Source organism: Macaca nemestrina, chromosome 8 (assembly GCF_043159975.1).
Source record: "Macaca nemestrina isolate mMacNem1 chromosome 8, mMacNem.hap1, whole genome shotgun sequence".
Classification (NCBI taxonomy): Eukaryota; Metazoa; Chordata; class Mammalia; order Primates; family Cercopithecidae; genus Macaca; species Macaca nemestrina.
Genome location: NC_092132.1, coordinates 65,616,503 through 65,630,868, shown reverse-complemented (window position 1 = coordinate 65,630,868; position 14,366 = coordinate 65,616,503). Strand labels below are relative to the sequence as shown.

The window sequence follows — 14,366 nt, the reverse complement described above, 5'->3', positions numbered from 1 at the left end:
TTCCCAGGTCCTAGAGCAAAGATGAGGATGAATCCTTCCATTTGGGTTTAAGTTTCTCACCAAAAGAGATCCAGGCCTCCTGTTTCCTCACTAGTGGATCTTAAGGGCATCTCTGCCTTGACAACCCTAACACTAATATCTAACACTCAAAACATTCCTTTTTCTCAGCATAATGTTACTGGTAAAATATATTTTTTATATATTAGCCCTGCCCTTCTTACACGGGGGTGCAGTGGGCTTGCTCCGGCTAGTTTGAGGCCACTAGCCTCAAACACTTTGTGTTCACTCTCTGAATAACCCAAGGAAATGGCCACTACAAATTCTTTGGATTCAGCTTCTGCCTGACAGAGGGAGGTAAGAGTAGTGGTCGGTGTGCGGGAGTTTCACTTTCTCAATGCCCGAACCTCAGTTAGCACTTTAGAGGACAGAGGGAAGATTCTGAAATTTTCTGTGTAGGAATTCAAAATGATTACTTGACTAAATTTGCATTTCTGAGACAAGCATTTGTAATCACCCCTAAATAAATTATAAATTTCATTCTGTCACAGAGTCTGAATCAATGAGATTTTGACGGATTTCTATTTTGTGGGTGGAGACGGGGAAGATGCCTTGAGGCTGAGGGACTTGCAGGAGGTGACTCTGCTCACGCAGACTCTTGACCTTTCACCAAGGATGGCTTGGGCGTGCCGGGTTAACAGGCTCCTAAACCTGCCTGGAGCAGTACGAAAACAAACATCAACATTCTCTGCACAGGCTGAAGCTCTGAAATGTTCCAGCAACCCACATTACAGAATGCAATTTCAATTCCAATTAACCATATCACTAAATCATTCAAAAGTCACCTGGGGCAGTGTATTGCAAATTGACAGCCACTGCCCACTCAGTTTAACAGGCAATGACCAGTGTTTTCTAAAAATAAGAAAAAGAGTATGATAGAAAACATTAGAGTACTTTGCACATTATGAAGTATTGTTTTATGAAATACTTAGTTCAGGCAGGTAAGTAGGTGATGCATCATTACTGTGGGCTGGATCATAATACGCAATGCATTTTTACTATGCTCTTGGTCGAGTAGACAAACAATGGCTAAAGTGTGCTCTCATCATTTAGTCCTCCCGTTCTTTCTTTCTTTTTTATTTTTTTTCAATGGGTCTTTACAGCAAAAACTGGAAATCCTGCTAGACAAATTCTGCAAGAGTTGTTAACACTTTTTTTTTTTAACTCTTCTTTTTCAGTGCTGCCAAATAAACAGTGTGCTTCCTTATCATTCCCTTGCATTCATATTCCCCAGAGATACCAAATAGCCTCTGCATACCCATCAGGGTTTTACCTGCCTTGAAGGAGTGATTGCAAGGCATATATTACTTTTTAGGATGGGAACAGCATGGGTAAAATGAGAGTCACTCATGAAAATTCCATGCATTTTGCAGAACTTAACAAACTGATCACACACATCTTTTCTTTTTCTGGTCAAGGTCATAAGTTGTTTTCAGGATTTGGTCTGAGATTCATCAGAGTCCCATGCATCGTGACACCTTCTATTGCTAGGCTTCTAAAACCCTGTGTATTTGCACAGGTCCTCTGTGGACAGTGAGCTGGACTGACCTCACAACCCTCCGGAATGTTCAGTGGCTGAGAATGACCCACTCCCAGCAAATTTCTGCAGCCAAGGGGTTAATCCTCCCTGAGCTGAAGCCTGACATGGTGTGAACCACAACCTCCCCCTCACAGCTGTTTTAGCATTTCATGTGCCTGACAAGAAGCATTTATGTCTGACCTAAACCTCACCTGTTGCAACGTGACTCCATTCATTCATTCTGTCACCAGAGTGACGGTCACCAGATATTTGTGGAGCCCCTGCAATGGGCTTGTCATTGCACGAGGTGCCGCAGAGCTCACAGTTCCGCCACAGAGACAACACACTCATAAATCACAATGCCAGGCCACATGTGCGGCAAAGGCCATGAGGCTCTAGGTGTGCAGAGAGGGGACAAAGAGGGTTGGCCTTAGAAGGTCTGGTGTGGCTCACAGAAAGGCTGGTTATGACTTGCAGTCATGTAAGTGCAGATGAAGAATAGTTGATATCTTCCTCCTATGATTAATTCTCCCCAAACTTCTCTTTTGACTCTTGATGAAACATTCTCAATGAATTTTTCTTTTTGTATCCAACTGTTAGTCCTTCCAGCAATTTTATCGTCAAAGTCTGTTAATTTTCTATCTCTTCTTGCTGTCGGGTGAATGTTGTGTCGTTTGTTAAAATCCTAAACCCCAAGTACAATGGTATGAGGAGGTGGGGCCTTTAAGAGGTGATCAGGTCATGAAGGTGGAGCCCTCACAAGTTCATTTAGTGCCATTATAAAAAGACCCCCAAGAGACCCTCGCCTCTTCTCCCATGTGAGGATACAGAAAAAAAGACAGTGTCGATGAACCAGGAAGGAGGGCCCTCACCAGACACTGAATCTGCCAGCACTTTGATCTTGAACTTCCCAGCCTCAGAACTGGGAAAAATAAATTTCTATTGTTTATGAGTTATCCAGGTTATGGTGTTTTGTTATAGCAGCCCAAATGGACCAGGACTCTCCCTGTATAATGTAAGTTCTATGAAAGTAAGGACTTTGTCTATTTTGTTCCTTGCTCTACCTTCAGCATCTAGTACAGTGCCTGGCAATAAATATTTGTTCAACAAATGTATGAGCCCACTTTCTATGGGCTTCATTAGGCTGAGATGGGGATGGGGGCTAATGTTTAACATGGGTTCCTATTACAAATAATGAAACCAACATCTCAAGCTCTCCTTCCTACCCATTGTTGTAGGACCTCCATCCCCTCCAGGTCTCTCCTGCTTGTTTCTGAGCATTCCTGGAGATGTTTTCAGTGTGCACAGGAACAAGTGCTGAAGATGTGGCTACCACACTAGAAATCTCAACAAGCTGAGGAGGTTCTGTGTTCTCTAAAGCCCTCTGTGCATCACATGGCTGTAAGCCATGAAGAAAGGGAAAGAACACCTCCTTCTCGCCTTGTATCACCTCTTCTCACACAGGCACCAAAGCACTATGACGCTGTGCTTTGTAGTTGGAGGTTTTGTATCGAAAATGCTTCCCATATTTACTTACAGGTCTTATTTCCTCTGGATCCAGACATGAGTACAGGAAGAGCTCATCTGAGGACAAGGAGCAGTATTCAGACTCTCTCCTTCCTCCCTGCTGGTCATCAAGACATTCAGATTAGCTGAACTTAATAGGCCAGCTCTTCCTTAGGGCGAGGGACTCCCATGAGGCTATTCAGCGCCCTCTGCAAAGGAGTCTACTCTCTTAGCCCACTAACCATTACCAGGCTGTCTAGATTCCAGCAGTGACCATGTTCAACCTTAAGCTTGAGAGCCACTACAAAATCCTTTCTTATAAATAGAGCTTTGGATTGGCATAGAAATTTGGCATGTACCTGACCAAGCCTGTGTATGTATCATTGGTATTTTATGTCATATTCTAGAGCTTGCACGTGTCCAGGAAGTCTAGTGAATTCGACCATGAATCCAGACATGGCCAGTGGCTACATCCTGTGGGAAGACACTGTGCTTCTCTCTGACCCATGAACACTCTGCTAGTCAAGCTCTCTGTCACAAAGACAACTTGAAGAGACAGTGTGGACCTCAGAGAAGATACCATCATCACTCTTACCAATACAACTGTAGTGAATAGGACCCCTATTATTCCTTAGATCAAAAGGACAGCTCATTCAACAGTGTCTTCATGGCACGCCAGCAATTTGCATAGGATGTTCATAATCGCACTTTGATTATCTAGTGCTTTGTGGATGTGTTGTGTATTATAGAAATCCATTTGCAACATGAAGGCAAATTTTCTCTTTTGTTTGTTCGTTTGTTTATCTGAAAATCAACAAATGGTTATAGAATGCCTACTATGTGCCAGGGACTTCTGGTCACAGCCTCAAACAAAAGAGATTTTTCTGTATTCTATTCTTCTGTACCCTACCATAAGTAAGAGCATTACACAGGTAAGAAAACAGTTAAATAATAAGATAATTTCACAGAATCATAACTTTGGGCCTGGTGTGGTGGCTAATGCTTGTAATCCCAGCACTTTGGGAGACCAAAATGGGAGGATCACTTGAGCCCAGGAGTTCAAGACAAGCCCTAGCAACATAGTGAGACCACTCCCCCCAGCCCCGAAAAAAATGGAAAAATTAGCCAAGAATGGTGGTGCACACCTGTAGTCACACTTACTCTGGAGGCTGAGGTGGGAGGATTGCTTGAGCCTGGGAGGTAAAGGTTATGAGCCCAGGAGGTGAAGATGAAGGTTATTGCTTGAGCCCTGGTGGTGAAGCTAAGATGGTGCCACTGCACTCCAGTCTGGGCAACAGAGCAAGACCCTGTCTCAAATAAAATAAAATAAAATAAAAGCTAAATTTTATGAAAAAATTATACAAAATAAATTCTATGAAAAGAATTATGCAGAGCAGTCTGACACAAAAGGTGGCTGGGATTTGCTGGCCTATGTCATTCACATCCCCTTGTCCCTTGCAGTTTCTAGAGTACATGCCAGAAGGTGAAATGCTTGTTTCCCCATCCTCCCTTACTGCTAAGGGAGTAGCAACCTGACACAAATCCATGGCTCCAAACAAAATACCCTGAGGAACACTTTCCTGCCCAATAAAATGCAGAGCCAGAGCCACATAAGAAAAGACTTTGATCCTTTAAACTCTCCCTTCTCCTTGTTTGAAACAAAGACATAATGCCCAGAGGCACAGCAGCTATCTTGCAATCATGGAGTGATCATCACATGGAAGAATGTCATGATGTTAATGACTACCGCAGAGTAGGAAGCAAGAAGGAGCCTGCATCCCTGCTGTCACCATTGAGCCCTGCAGAGCCTTCACCTAACTACCCTGGACATCTTCATCTGTGTGAGACAAATAAAGTTCCATCCATTTAGGCCTTTGTTAAGTTTGTTCTTATTTGGAGCCAAACACTTTACTAACTACTAGAGAGACGTACAGCTGTGGGTCAGAAGCCAATTTAGGCCAGGCATGGTGCCTCACGCCTGTAATCCCAGCACTTTGGGGGTCCGAGGTGGGCAGATCATGAAGTCGGGAGTTCGAGACCAGCCTGGCCAACATAGTGAAACCGCACCTCTACTAAAAATACAAAAATTAGCTGGGCATGGTGACACACGCCTGTAATCCCAGCTACTCAGGAGGCTGAGGCAGAAGAATAGCTTGAACCTGGGAGGCGGAGGTTGCAGTGAACCGAGACCACGCCATTGCACTCCAGCCTGGGTGACAGAGCGAGCCTCTATCTCAAGAAAAAAAAGCTAAAGCTAGTTTAACCATGTGGTTATGGAAGTCTTCTCTGAGGAGATGACATTTGAGTTGAGGCCTAAATGATAAAAAGGAGCCAGCCATGTAAAGATCTGGGGAAAAGAATTCCAGGCAGAAAGAATAGCAAGTGCAAAGGCCCTTAGACAGAACTAGGTCAGCCATGTTTAAGGAACAGAGAAGATGTGCCTGAAGCACCATGAATGAGGGGGATTTCAACCATGGTGGAGGCCCCAGAGGGTGGGGGCTAGACCTTGGGTAACCCTCTACGCCTACCCAAAACTCCGAATTTTATTTTAATACCAAGGAGCAGATTTGAGATAGATGGATTTGAGATATGTTTTGGCAGTCAACAGGACTCATTGATGGAGCAAATGTAGAATAAGGGAAATACAGGTGACTCCTAGATCTTTGTTCTGAACAGCTATGTGGAAGATGGAGCCATTGCATGAGTGGGGAAGAATGTAGGAGGTCCGGGTTGGGAAAAGGGAGGGAATGCTGAACCAATTGTATTTTATGTGACATTTGAGATGCCCATTACAATTGCAAGTGGCAGTGTCATATAGGAAGCTGGATACATGAATCTGAAGCTCCAGGGAGAAATGAGGGCTAGAGACAAACATTTGGAACTATCCACATACTGATGCCATTTAAGTCATGGGTCTGGATGTGATTTCCTGGCCGGAGAATATAGAGAAAGAAGTTGAGGCCAGGTGCAGTGGCTCACGCCTATAATCCCAGCACTTTGGGAGGCTGAGTGGGGAGGACTGCTTGAAGCCAGGAGCTGGAGACCAGCCTGGGCAACACAGTGAGATGCTATCTCTACAAAAAAATAAAAATAATTAGCTGGGTGTGGTGGTGCATACTGTGGTCCCAGCTACTCCAGAAAGTGAGACCGGAGGAGAGCTTGAGCCCAGGAGTTCAAGGCTGCAATGAGCCATGATCATACCACTACCTTTCAGCCCAGGAGACAGAGCAAGAACCTGTCTCAAAAAAAAAAAAAAAAAGTTGAGGCCTGTGATACGTCAACATTTAGACTTAGAATGGAGGTGACAGAACCAGCAAAGGGGACAAAGAAGGAGCATCCAGAGAAGTGAAACAAAATCAGGGAGCTTTGAGAAGAAGCTTTAACAAAGAGGGAGTGATTGGCTCTGTTGAATGATGCTACAAGGTTCAAAAAAAATGAAACAGGAAAGAGCTGTTGGATTGAACTTGTTGGGTGTGTTTGGTTATCTTGCTAAGAGCAGTTTCAGAGGAGAGGAGAAGCAGAAGTCTCATTTTTGTGGGATCAAGACCAAATGGGAGATGAGGAAAGGAAGTACAGACATCGCTTCAGTACAGAGTAATTTCGCTGTGAAGGGAAGCAAGAAAAATGGGACAGCAGCTGCGGGGTGTTTGGGTTAATAGAGGATTTGGGAAGAGTTTTTAGTTAGAGGACAGATCCCACAGCACTTGTCTGCACAGTAATATAAGTTGTGCAGAGTGAAGCGGAGGGTTTGATATGTATTGAGCTCCTACTGCATATTAGACACTTTACAAATTCCCATTAATTCCTCTCAACAAGCCTGAGAGGTGGGAATTTTTATCCTCTTTATAGAAATGAAGGAGGCAATATAATATATTGGTTAGTACTTCAGGTTTGAGTACAACAAAGTCAGAGCTCACCGCTTGTTAATTGTGTGAGCTTGACCAGTTACTTAACTCTCTTTGCCTCACTTTCTTCATCTGAAAACTGGGAATAAAAACAGTACTTACCTCACATGATTGTTGTGAGGATTAAATAAAATAATCCATCTAAAACAGGTAGCGCAAGGCCTCACATATAGTAATTGCTCAATAAATATTAGTTCTTTTTAGAGATGAGGAAAGAGAACCTCAGAGATTATGTCCATTTATTTAACAAATATGTTGAGCTTCTACTTTTCGCTAAGTACTGTGTGAGGCCAGAGAGTACAGCAATGAAAAAATAAATATCCTTGTCTTCATAGAACTTAGAATCCATAATAATCATGGTCATGGTAATAACAATAAGAGTAAAACCAACAACACTAACATGTACTGACTATGTGCCAGAACGCAAAGGTTTAATCGTTTTGAGCAACAAAAGCAGAATCTGTGTTGCTCCATTTTGTCTTTTTATTATGTCATCCTTCCCAGGGGTATCATTTTGCAAGCAGAAGGAAACCCAAGTCTAACGAAATAATCCTCTTGTATGAGGATGTGTGATTGAAAGGAAAACATTAGAGTTGATGAATAACCTCTCTTGCTTTCTCCACTATTTCCCCAAGATCGTATGGGAAACAGATTTTAGGGATTAGTTTTCTCTACTTCCTGACTTGTTTCCCCTTCCCTGGTTTCTTCCCAGGTTGTTTAATTAATTAAGGACACAAACGTGGCTGGCACCATGTTACATACTGTGTGCTATCAAAAATAAGTGTTGTGGGCTGAACTGTGACACCACCCCCAGCAAATTCATCTGCTAAAGCCCTAACCTCCTAGTACCTCAGAATGTGACTATATTTGGGAAAAAAGAGGTCTGGTTTTTTTTTGTTTTTTGTTTTTTGTTTTCTGATTCAGAGTCTTGCTCTGTTGCCCAAGCTGGAGTACAGCAGCGCAATCTTGGCTTATTACAACCTCCGCCTCCCGAGTTCAAGTGATTCTCCTGCCTCACCCTCCTGAGTAGCTGAGATTACAGGCACCCGCCACCATACCCAGCTAATTTTTGTATTTTTAGTAGAGGTGAGGTTTCACCATGCTGGCCAGGCTGTTCTTGAACTCCTAACCTCGTGATCTGCCCAGGTCAGCCTCCCAAAGTGCTGGGATTACAGGCATAAGCGACCGAGCCTGGCCAAAAAGAGTCTTTAAAAAGATAGTTAAGTAAGGCCAGGCGTATGGCTCACCCTTGCATTCCCAGCACTTTGGGAGGCTGATGCGGCAGATCACCTGAGGTCAGGAGTTCGAGACCACCCTGGCCAACATGGGGAAACCCTGTCTCTACTAAAAATACAAAAATTAGCTGGGCATGGTGGCGGGTGCCTGTAATCTCAGCTACTCGGGAGGGTGAGGCAGGAGAATCACTTGAACTCGGGAGGCGGAGGTTGTAATAAGCCGAGATCAGACCACAGCACTCCACTCTGGGTGACAGTGCCAGACTCTGTCTCAAAAAAAAAAAAGATAGTTTAGTGAAAACGAGGTCATACGGGTGTGCCCTGATCTGTTCTGACTGTGTGCTTATAAGAAGAGGAGATTGGGACACACACAAACACAAAGGGAAGACGATGTGAAGACATAGGGAGAAGATGGCCATCTGTAGCCAAGGAGAGAGGCCGTGGGAGAAAACAGCCCTGACAACACCTTAATCTCAGATTTGTAGCCTCCAGAACTGTGAAAAATTGATTTTTGCCACCCAGCCTGTGATCCTTTGTGATGACCACTCTAGCGCACTACTATACAAGTAAAACAGACCCTTGGCCTGCGAGATGTCACAGGGATGTGAAGGACATGGGACACGCTCATGGCTAACTGCCTAGCAAGACAGGGCAAATACAGCACCATGTGAGAAGCACTAAGGTTAAATTCCTGGAGTACCAGGGATAAAGAGACCAGTCACGTCCATGGAGGTGGACAGTCAGGAGAGATCTGAGAAAGAAGCCGATTGTAAACTGGGATGAGAATGACTCACTGGGACCTACTGGGTATCAGATGTGAGATAAGGGCATTCCAGAGAGATGGAATGAATCCTTTTTTCTTTTTGTCCATTATTAATTCACTCTCTTTGCACCTCCTCTTATGTATTAACCTTACCAGAATCTAATCAAATTATCATTCTGTTATTATTTCGTTATTAAGGAGCAAAAGCATCATTATCCCTATTTTTCAGATGAGGAGGCTGGGGCACAGAGAGGCAGGTAACTTGTCCAAGGCTGTACATCTAGCAAGATGGACAGCAGGGTGCACGCCTGGGTGGTTCTCCCGCATTGATCCTGTAACTGAGACCAAGTGTGGTCAAGCAGCAGGTGGACATAGATTGAGGCAGTGTGGAGCAAGCGGTGCACAAGAAGCAAGTACAGCTCCTTTTTCAAGACACACAGGTGGAACTGAAAGGACAGAAGTAGGACAGCAGCCTGCGAAGAAAGGGAAAGCAAAGGAAGTTGTTTTTATCTTTGAACGAGGGGAGATTAGAAATTGTAAGTGAAGGTCGGGTGCGGTGACTCACGCCTGTAATACCAGCACTTCAGGAGGCCAAGGCGGGTGGATCATGAGGTCAGAAGTTCAAGACCAGCCTGGCCAAGATGGTGAAATCCAGTCCCTACTAAAAATACAAAAATTAGCCATGGTGGCTAATTTTAGGGTGTGGTGGCGGGCACCTGTAATCCCAGCTACTCGGGAGGCTCAGGCAGGGAATTGCTTGAACCTGGGAGGCAGAGGTTGCAGTGAGCCAAGATTGCGCCACTGCACTCTGGGGTGGGTGACAGAGCGAAACTCCATAAGAAGAAAGGAAGGAAGGAAGGAAGGAAGGAAGGAAGGAAGGAAGGAAGGAGGGAAAGAGAAAGAAAGAAAGAAAGAAAGAAAGAAAGAAAGAAAGAAAGAAAGAAAGAAAGAAAGAAAGAAAGAAAGAAAGAAAGAAAGAAAGAAAGAAAGAAATTATAAGTAGGTCAAAGGGAGGAAGGAGGAAAATAGTGAAGATAGTAAAGAAGATAGTTGGCAAAGAAAGGTCATGAAGGAGAGCAGAGGCCTAGGATTTAGTGCCTGCTCAGGGCAGGGAGAGTTTGGGGTGGTGAGGTCAGCGTTGGAAAAATGCGGGATGCCTTGGGATGTGAAAGTGTAGGAGGGCTAAAGGGAAGAGATTAGGAGATGCAGGTGCCGCCGGACTGAAGGTCGCTGGCCCTGTTTTCTTCTTTATTTGTTTTGTTTTACTTTTTTTCTTTTTCCTTCCTTCTTTTTTTCTTTATGTTTCTTTCTGTGACATGCAATGCAAGTGGAGGTGGTGGAGTAGGAGATCTGATGGTAGGTGTGAAGTTTGGGAATTTGGAGAGATAGGACAAGAAAATGACAGCAGAAGAGTCACCACCTTCACGCAGCACAATTCTGTCCAGGAAAGCTCCACAGCAGAGGTGGGGGGTAGAGAAGGCAGCCAGTCATGGGAATCATTGGGGGCTGGGTGTGGGGCAAAGTCAAGGAGAGCAGAGAACCAAGAGTAAGGAGAGATGTTGAAGGAACTGAGCGGGAGAACCAGGCTAGGGACGTGAATAGAATAAGAAAGTGAAGGCTTAGGAGAAACAGGGAGGGTTTCTAGGACTGAGAAGGATCTCATTCCAATAGCCATTGTCAGTTCCTTAATAGAGCTTTCCTTTATATCTTTTTGTATAGATTTTTTTAAATATTTATATGTTTTTTATAGATATGGTCATGCTCTGTTGCCCAGGCTGGAGTGCAGTGGCTATTCACAGGTGAGATCATAAATCACTGTAACCTGGGCTCCTGGGTTTGAGTGATCCTCCTGCTTCAGCCTCCTGAGTAGGTAGAACTAGAGGCACATGGCACTGTGCCTGGCTAATTTTTTTTTTTTTTTTTTTGAGACAGGATCTCACTCTGTTGCGCAGGCTCTCATTTTAAATATTTATTTATTTTTATTTGAGACAGAGTCTCCTTCTGTCACCCAGGCTGAAGCACAGTGGAAAGACCACTGTTCATCACAGCCTTGACCTCCCAGGCTCAATTAATCCTCCCACTTCAGCCTCCCAAGTAGCTGAGATGACAGGCACACACCCAGCTAACTTTTGTATTTTTCGTAGAGATAGAGTTTTGCTGTGTTACCCAGGCTGTTCTCAAACTCCTGGGCTCAAGCAATCCACGCTCCTCGGTCCCTCAATGTGCTGGGATTATAGGCATGAACCACCACACCTGACCTCAGATACTTTAAATGAAGACTTCTAAGCAAATGAAGCATGAGCAGAATTTTGTTCTGTGGCAACGTTCATGATCAGCCTATGAGAAGACATCATGAACAAGGCATGACTAGGTGGGAATGTACCTTTTTACCCAAACATCAGAAATTACGTGGCCAATATGTAAGTTCATCTTGGGAGGCCACATTTATTTCTTGGAGTCTTCTTGGGAGGCCACATCTCTTCCAGGGATGCAGCTGTTATCCCAAATATTTTTTTATCTTCTCTTGGCACTTTCCTTCACATCTCCTCAGTTGTGCCATATCATCTTTCCTTTCTTTTCTTTTCCGTTTCTTTTCTTTTCTTTTCTTTCCTTCTTTTTTTTTTTTTTTCTTTTTTGACAGAGTCTCACTCTGTCACCCAGGATGGAGTGCAGTGGCATGATCTCAGCTCACTACAACCTCCACCTCTCAGGCTCAGGTGATCTTCCCACCTCAGCCTCCCTAATAACTGGTACTACAGACCCGTGCCACCATACCCTGCTAACATTTGAATTTTTACCAGAGGATAGGTTTTTGCCATGTTGGCCAGGCTGGTCTCAAACTTCTGGCCTCAAGTGATCCACCCACCTCGGCCTCTTAAAGTGCTGGGGTTACAGGCGTGAGCTGCCACACCCAGCCAGCCTACCATTATTCTTTCTGTGTGGATTTGAAGTTGATGGATTTGATTTTTGGAAAAAAAAAACAAAAACCAGTAAGCATTGTTTGATTCGGCTGAAGTTTTTCCTTTAACAGAAGGCAATGGGGAAATGATTCCCTATTTAATAAATGGTGCTGGGAGAACTGGCTAGCCATATGCAGAAAATTGAAACTGGACCCCTTCCTTCCTACACCTTACACAAAAATTAACTCAAGATGGATTAAAGACTTAAATGTAAAACCCAAAACTATAAAAACCCTAAAGGAAAATCTAGGCAATACCATTCAGGACATAGGCATGGGCTAAGGTTTCATGACGAAATTGCCAAAAGCAATTGCAACAAAAGCAAAAATTGACAAATGGGATCTAATTAAACTAAAGAACTTCTGCACAGCAAAAGAAAGTATCATCAGAGCAAACAGGCAACCTACAGAGTGGGAGAAAATGTTTGCAATCTATCCATCTGACAAAAGATCTAGTATCCAGAACCTACAAGGAACTTAAACAAATTTACAAGAAAAAAAAAAAGTAAAAAGTGGGCAAAGGACATGAACAGACACTTCTCAAAAGAAGACATTCATGTGACCAAGAAACATATGGGAAAAAAAGCTCAACATCCCTGATCATTAGAGAAATGCAAATCAAAACCACAATGAGATGCCATCTCACGCCAGTCAGAATGGCAATTATTAAAAAGTCAAGAAACACTGCTGGGTGCAGTGGCTCATGTCTAAAATTCCAGCACTTTGGTAGGCCGAGGTGAGTGGATCACTTGAGGCCAGAAGCTCGAGACCAGCCTGGCCAATGTGGCAAAATCCTGTCTCTACCAAAAATATAAAAATTAGCCAGGCATGGTGGTGCACGCCTGTAATCCCAGCTACTCAGGAGGATGAGGCAGGAGAGTTGCTTGAACCTGGGAGGCAGAGGTTGCAGTGAGCCAAGATCGTGCCACTGCACTCCAGGCTGGGTGACACAGCAAGACTCTGTCTCAAAACAAAACAAAACAAAAAAACCTCAAGAAGTCAAGAAACAAGAGATGCTGTTGAGGTTGCAGAGAAATAGGAATGCTTTTACACTGTTGGTGAGAATGTAAATTAATTCAGTCATTGTGGAAGATCATATGGTGATTCCTCAAAGATCTAGAACCAGAAATATCATTTGACCCAGAAATGCCATTACTGGGTACAGACCCAAAGGAATATAAATCATTCTATTACAAAGATACATGCACACATATGTTCATTTGCAGCACTATTCACAATAGCAAAAACATGGAATCAGCCCAAATGCCCATCAGTGATAAGGTGAATAAAGAAAGCGTGGTACATATACACCATGGAATACTATGCAGCCATAAAAAGGAACAAGATCACGTCCTTTGAAGAGACATGGATGAAGCTAGACACCATAATCCTCAGCAAACTAACACAGGAACAGTAAACCAAACACCACATGTTCTCACTTATAAGTGGGAGCTGAACAATGACAACACATGGACACAAGGAGGGGAACAACACACACTGAGGCCTGTTGGGGAGTAGGGTAGGGGAAGGGAAAGCATTAGGTAAAATAGTTAATGCATGCTGGGCTTAATACCTAGGTGATGGGTTGATAACTGCAGCAAACCACTGTGGCACTTGTTTACCTATGTAACAAACCTTCGCATCCTGCACATGTACCCTGGAACTTAAAGTAAAAAAAGTTTAGAAAGCATCGTTTGATAAATGAAGTAGTTGACCAAACTGAGTAATGTATTTTTGGCCAAGAATAAAATGACAAGGCTGGGTGCGGTGGCTCACACCTTTAATCCTAGCATTTTGGGAGGCCAAGGCGGGAGGATCACTTGATGCCAGGAGTTCGAGACCAGGCTAGCTAACCTGGTGAAACCCCATCTCTACTGAAAATACAAAAATTATCTAGGCATGGTGGTGGGTGCCTGTGATCACAGCTGCTCAGGAGGCTGAGGCAGGAGAATTGCTATAGCCTGAGAGGTGGAGGTTGCGGTAAGCAGAGATCAGGACACTGCACTCCAGCCTGGGTGACAGAGTGAGACTCTCTCTCTCTCTCTCTCTCGCTCAAAAAAAAAAAAAAGGAAACCTAATCCCAATTTTATAAATTTTCTTCACAGAAAAATACACATGGCCAAATAAAACAAAGTTAAAACATCATCTTTGATATTGAGTTAGAGGAAAAATCAAATTTTCTTAATTGTATTCAATTTATTTTCACTCAAGATGTTATTTTTACTAGGATGCTTAATGTGTAAGGGAGGTAATAAATGTCAGTAGGTAATAAATCTGACATAAATTTACCAAAAAAAAGTTTATCTTCTAAAAAAAAGCTGCTCCTTAGTATAGTCTAGAGAGGGTCCCAGTGAAGGAGTCAGCAATCCTAACAAATCCAGGAGTCTGGCCTCACCCTGTCATTAAGCCACCATGGGTTTCC

The 14,366-nt window shown here is 43.6% G+C and overlaps 1 long non-coding RNA gene and 1 other non-coding gene across 2 annotated transcripts in view; one reads left to right on the top strand and one right to left on the bottom strand.

Annotated features, from left to right (window-relative positions):
* Positions 1-3,845, top strand: part of LOC139355818 (uncharacterized) — a 33,520-nt gene extending 29,675 nt beyond the window's left edge. The window contains exon 4 of the long non-coding RNA XR_011606938.1: positions 3,490-3,845. This is a non-coding gene — a long non-coding RNA (uncharacterized lncRNA). The remainder of the gene's footprint in view (positions 1-3,489) is intronic.
* On the bottom strand, positions 1,147-1,210 carry LOC112427031 (U7 small nuclear RNA). The gene has a single exon (XR_003018452.2). It is a non-coding gene; the product is annotated as a U7 small nuclear RNA (small nuclear RNA).
* Positions 3,846-14,366: the final 10,521 nt, after the last annotated feature.